The sequence below is a fragment of the Gossypium arboreum genome, chromosome 3 (assembly GCF_025698485.1).
Source record: "Gossypium arboreum isolate Shixiya-1 chromosome 3, ASM2569848v2, whole genome shotgun sequence".
NCBI classification, from domain to species: Eukaryota; Viridiplantae; Streptophyta; class Magnoliopsida; order Malvales; family Malvaceae; genus Gossypium; species Gossypium arboreum.
In genome coordinates this window covers 52186371-52193422 of record NC_069072.1, presented here as the reverse complement: position 1 = coordinate 52193422, position 7052 = coordinate 52186371, and positions in this window count along the sequence as shown.

Sequence of the window (7052 nt, the reverse complement as noted above, 5' to 3'; positions counted from 1 at the left end):
ATAACACTTTCACTAGCGGAACCCGCTTGTTTCGCAACTCTTTCACTTCTCGTGATAGGATACGAATCGGTTCTTCTTCATAACTCATATTAGCTTGAATTTCAATTCTCGATGGACTAATCACGTGCGATGGATCGGATCTATAACGTCGAAGCATCAAACGTGGAAGACATCGTGAACCTTTTGAGTTCGGGGCAAAATCAAACGATATGCCTTGGACCGACTCGCTCGATATCTCATACGGCCCAATGAACCTCGGGCTCAACTTGCCCTTACTACGAACTCGAGTATCTTTTTCCATGGCGATACCTTGAGAAACACTTTATCACCCACGATACTCGATATCCTTACGCTTCATATCCGCGTCACGACTTACGACGATCGAAGGCTATCTTCAAACTTTCACGGATTACTTTCACTTTTCGCTCAGCATCCCTAATCAAATCCACCGAAAATCTTGCTTTCACCAAGCTCGGTCCAAAACAATGGTGTACGGCATTTACGCCGTACAAAGCCTCGTAGGGTGCCATCTTAATACTCGATTGAAAGTCGTTGTTGTAAGCGAATTCAATCAACGGCAAATACCGCTCCCATGAACTACTAAACTCGAGGACGCAACATCTTAACATATCCTCGAGTATCCGAATTATCCGCTTCGGATTGACCATCGGTTTGGGGGTGAAAGGCGGTCTGAAATGCAACTTGGTACCCAAAGCTTCTTGCAACTTTTTCCAAAATCGCGAGGTAAATCTCGGATCTCTATCCGACCACGATGGAAATAGGCACCCGTGTAATCTCACGATCCGAGAAACGTACAATTCCGCTAATTTGTCCATTGAAAATCCGTATGTACGGGGACAAAGTGGGCCGACTTAGTCAATCGATCTACCACGACCCAAACCGCATCCTTCTTACTTGCTGACAATGGCAGTCCGGATACAAAGTCCATTGTGACTCGATCCCATTTCCACTCGGGTATCGTGATTGGTCAAGTAATCTCAAGGCACCGATGTTCCGCTTTCACTTGTTGACATATTAAACATCTCAAACAAAGTCGAAGATGTCTCGCTTCATACCATGCCACCAAAATCGACGTTTCAAATCATTGTACATCTTCGTACTCCCCGGGTGGATTGCCATTCGGCTACAATGGGCTTCATTCAGAATTATCGAAATGAGTTCCAAATTCTTTGGGACACACAGACGACTTTTGAACCTCAAACAATCGTCATCGTCGATTTGAAACTCCGAGTCCTTGTTGAACACGCGCAGCCCGTTTTGCAACCAACTCGTCATCGACTTTACGAGCTTCTCGAATTTGGTGTGTCAATAATGGTTTGGCTTTCAATTCAGCCACTAACACATTGTCGGATCGGATAGACAAGTGCACATTCATCGTCGTAAAGTGAATAACGATTTACGACTCAAGGCATCCGCAACCACATTCGCCTTTCCGGGTGATAGTCAATGATCACTCATAATCCTTTAACACTCGAGCCAACGTCTTTGTCACAGATTTAAGTCTCTTTGGGTCATCAAATACTTGAGACTTTTGTGATCCGAGTATACATGGCACCTTTCACCAAATAAGTAATGTCGCCAAATCTTTAAGGCGAATACGATGGCGGCCAATTCGAGATCATGAGTCGGATAATTTTTCTCATGTGGCTTTAATTGCCTCGACGCATGAAACTCCTAACACAACCTCATACATACCTTAATCTTGATGTAAACTTAGCCAAATCTCCTTCTAGGTCTCTTCCAACCCAAGCATGAAGCAAAAATCCTCCCCCTTTTCCCTTAGTAATTTCGGCCAAGAAGATGAGAAAGGATGAACAAATTTTTCTTTTCTTTCCTTAGTACATTCGGCCAAGCCTATGGAGAAGGATGAACATTTTTTTTTCTTTTTTTTTCATACTCTTATTTTATTTTTTCAAACATGCACCACTAGCAAAACATGTTTAAGACATGTTTTCTTTTGCCCATATTCATCACCATGGCCGGCCACTATAGTCAAATTTGGGGAATTTGACATGCAAGGACAACATTTCCTAGTGTGCATCAATAGGCCACTTCCACATTTGCCTATCTCAAATTCTAAATTTTCTCACACAAGTCCTTTCTAGTGAAATTCACCTTTATAACACTAAATCAATCATCAAAAAATGTCATACGTGAATACTCACATATTATAGGCATCAAAATAAATTTTAAATTATTGTTATGCCTCGGTTTTGTGGTCCCGAAACCACATTCCGGCTAGGGTCTATTTTGGGCTGTCACATCTGGAGTGGCCCCGAATGTGGCAGAATATTGGCTGGAGGCAACAGAGCGGATCATGGGCGACCTAGGCGCTCGGTGGAGCAAAAGTCGAGAGGAGGTGTGTCATTGCTACGTGACGAGGCATACCGATGGTGGATCACCGTAAGGGAGAGTACCCCAATTGAGCAAGTAACACGGGAATTGTTCAAAGCGCCTTTAAAGGGAGGTATGTTGGAGCAAGCTATGTGGATGCTCGTCGAAAGGAATTCTTGAATCGACTCAAGGTGATAAGGCATGGCAGTATGAGGCGTAATTTTTGAGGTGAGTCGATATGCTAGTGGTATAGTGGCAACCGAATATGAGCGCGATGTCCGCTTTGAGGATGGTCTCCATGATGAGCTTAGAATATTGATAGCTCCACGGAGGGAGCGTGGTTTTGCTGCGTTGGTAGAAAAGGCTAAGATAGCCGAGGAGGTGAAGCCGAGTGAGCGATGAATCGTGAGAAGGATCGACCTGATTCAAGAGGATTTGAGACCCTCGAGTGCCACGAATCGAAGTGTTAAAAGAGCAAGGATGGAGGAACCGGTTCGGCGGTTCTAGTAAATACTTATAGACCGCAGCTTGGGGGACTGTGGTAGGGTGCATATGGGGAGTGCTGGAAACGAACTGGAGCATGTTTTCGATGTGGGTCAAAAGAGCATAAGTTCAGAGAGTGTCCTCGGAGGACAGCTCAGGAGCTAGTGGCAGAGCAACGGGATGTCCAACCACGGCAAGGAGGACCACCACCACAGAGGGGTCGTGGGCAAGGTAGAGGTGGCAATGGTAATGGACGAGGATGTGGGGCCCCTGGCAGAGGTGCTGGTCATCTTTGAAGCTCGACAACCGGTGTTAGTTTATGCTGCACGACGTCGTGAGGAGGGTGACGCTCCGATGTTATAACTGCACGTTCTTCATTCATAGCATGCCTTACATCTTTGCTTTGATTGATGTGGGTTCCACCCACTCGTATGTTGCTTGTGATGTATCGGGGCTTTGGATGTGCTTCGAGAAGGCGTGAGTGGGGTATCGATAATAAGTCCATTAGGACATTCGGTTAAGGTAGATAAAATTTTTAGGGCGATCTGTTAGGGACACAAGATAAAATCTTTGAAGGAGATTTGATGGAGCTGCCATTTCGGGATTTTGATCTTATTCTGGGAATGGATTGGTTAATTAAGCACAAGGTGACGTTGGATTGTGCGGCAAAGAGGATGGTACTAAGAACTACCGATGATGAGGAGATAATGGTCATAGGGGAACGAAGGGATTATTTATCCAATGTTGTTTCGGCGCTAAGAGCCGAGAAGTTGATCCGGAAAGGTTGTGAGGCGTACTTGGCCTTTGTGAGTCAAACGGGACTTGAGGAGATAACGGTGGAATCGGTTAGGACTATTAGGGAATTTCAGGATGTATTCGGATGAACTTCCGGATTACCCCGAAGAGAAGTCGAGTTTGGAATCGACTTACTACGGGAAACGACTCTGTGTCCATTGCACCTTATCGGACGGCACCAAAGGAGTTGGAAGAATTGAAAGCTCGATTCAAGAGCTATTGGATAGAGGTTTATAAGACCAAGTGTTTCCCGTGGGTGCACCGTCATTGTTCAGAAGAAGAAAGATGGGACTATGCGCATGTGCATTGACTATCGGCGGTTGAATAAGTCGACTATTAAGAACAAGTATCCGTTACCAAGAATTGATGATCTGTTCGACCAACTAAAAGGAGCCTCGGTGTTTTCTAAAATTGACCTTGATTGGGATATCATCAATTAAGAGTTAAAGAGGGGATATTTATAAGGCGGTGTTCGGGACTCGTCACGGACATTACGAGTTTCGGTAATGCCATTTGGGTTGACTAATGCACCGGCGGCATTCATGGATTTGATGAATCGGGTATTCCACCATACTTGGATCGGTTCGTAGTCATTTTATTGATGATATCTTGGTGTATTGAAACCAAGAGAAGCATGATGAGAATCTTCGTGTAGTCTTTGCAAGTGTTAAGGGAGAAGCAACTATATGCAAAGTTTAGTAAGTGCGAGTTTTGGTGAAGGAAGTTACCTTCTTGGGGCATGTTGTGTGCCGGGGATCAAGGTGGACCCTCGAAGATTGAAGCAATTCGGAATGGAAGCCACCAAGTCGATAACGGAGATTCAAGTTTTTCGGGTTGGCGTGTTATTATCGGAGATTCGTGGAAGGATTTTACGTGTTGGCAAGACCGCTAACGAAACTTATCAGGAAGGGGGCACCTTTTGTTTGGTCAGATAAGCAGCAAGAGGCTTTTGAGAAGTTGAAGAAGGTTTTGACGGAAGCGCCAGTTTTGATTCAGCCAGAGTCTGGTAAGGATTTCACGGTGTACAGCGATGCGTCACATGTAGGTTTGGGCTGCGTGTTGATGCAAGAGGGTAAAGTGGTCGCTTATGCTTCACGACAGCTTAAGCCACATGAGGTGAACTACCCTACTCATGACTTGGAATTGGCAGCAGTAATCTTTGCACTTAAGATATGGAGGCATTACCTGTATGGGGAGAAATGCATCATCTATACGGATCACAAGAGTCTTAAGTACTTGCTGACTCAAAAGGAGCTGAATCTTAAGCAGCGAAGGTGGATAGAGTTGTTAAAGGACTATGACTGTTCGATCGAGTATCATCCAGGTAAGGCGAATGTCGTGGCTGATGCGCTAAGTCGAAGGGCGGTGGCAGAATTAAAGGCGATGTTTGCTCGTCTAAGTTTGTATGACGACGGAAGTTTATTGGCGGAGTTACAGGTAAGACCGACTTGGGTAGAACAGATTAAGAAGCAACAGTTGAAGGACGAGTCGTTGGTTGCTCGGTTTCGGCAAGTTGTGTAACACCCCGAACCCGAGACCATCGCCGGTGTCGGACACGAGGGGTTAGCAAGCCAAGTTCACTTGTTTTGCCCATCCATTGGACATTTCCAGTCAGGCTGGATAAACTGCATCACTGTCGCCTTAAAAATCATATCTCGAGTTTCAAAACTTGGAAACTGGTTTTGTAAATTTTACCTAAATTTAGACTCATATATCCATCCATGGATTTATTTCTAGAATTTTTGGTCGGGCCAATTGGTACAGTTTATTAGTTAAAGTCACCCATGTTACAGGGATCGACTGCTCTGACCTTCGCGCAGTATAACTTGAATATCTCTCTGTACAGGACTTTAATGCTGGTTCCGTTTGTTTCTAATGAAACTAGACTCAAAATGGAATCTGTACATATAAGGTATGTCTCCTAATTCTTTCTGGATAATTTATAGTAAATTTTTAAAGTTGCGACAGGGAACCCAGAAACCGTTCTGGCCCTGTCTCACAATAGCTTTAATATCTCTTAACATGTAACTCCTATGACCATTTCGTTTCTTCCATATGAAAATAGACTCATCAATGTTCATTTACATAGCTGATTCACTATTTAATACCATTCCTAAAAATTTTGGTGATTTTTCACATTCACGTTACTGCAGCTGGCAGCATCTGTTTTAAGGTAGGTCTTACCTATTTTGTAGTCTCCATGAACCAACTAGTCTTGCCTTACATAGGTCCACATATGATCATTTTAACCATGCCAATGGCTGATCATGTGACCAACATTCCCATTTCCAATTCATAGTCACATCATGACACCATATATATATATACAAACCGCAAATAGTTTAAGTTGATACTTCACTATTACGAGCCATTTTCGCATGGCCGTACACATATATATCATAACATATTTAAACCAACAAGGGTAGTCCTATACATGCCATTTCAAGTTCAACCAAGAATTTATACCAAAATGGGGCTTGATAGTGTGGATGACTTGACTTCAACGATCCCGAATCCGATTGCTATCGGCGAAATCTAGAAACCGAGAGCCAAAGCGGTGAGTAAGCATTTTTATGCTTAGTAAGTCTCAAGGAATATAATCAACTCTAATTACAGCAATACATTCACATAGTTAAATGCATCATTTCATTAATGCACATTCACATAATCATACTTACTTCACCATCCCAACTCTTATGTTCATACACAAATAACGGCTTCATTAAGGCCGATAACTCGTTCCATCATAGGAGCGGATATTCACACGCTCTTACTCCTAGCGCATAAGCACACACCGCACTTACCTTGTCATTGGGAAATTTCACAAGTGCATTAGCTGAAATTTTCCAGCAAGCTTATAATTTTCAAATCACATACCTTCAAGTTTAACCGGATGTCGCTACTCGATCAATCGCCTTGGGACATAGCCCGTTATGCTAACTCGCACCAAGGCCTCACGGACTTAACCCGGATATCACGATTTGCACAAATGCCTTGGTCTTAGCCGGATGTAGCCACTAGCACAATTGCCTTGGTCTTAACCGGTTATAATTTCCAGCATAATTGTCTTGGGCTTAGCCCGGATATCATTCAATTTCTCATGCACACATACATCAATAATCATTGGACATACATATTTATTTTCGTTACTAAGGCTCAAACACAATTATAATCACTAACATAATCGCCGGGACTTAGCCCGGGTATCATTCGAATACTCATACACACATAAATCAATAATCAATACATCCATATTTCATTCCACATAATTCAAGTAAGGTCACTTCTTGAGGACTTACCTCGGATGTTGTCGAACGGCTTTTACGGCTATTCGATTACTTTTTCCTTCCCCTTGTCCAATTGTGGCCCTCTTAGCTCTTGAGCTAATTCAAACAAATTCAATTTATCAAAACCTCATT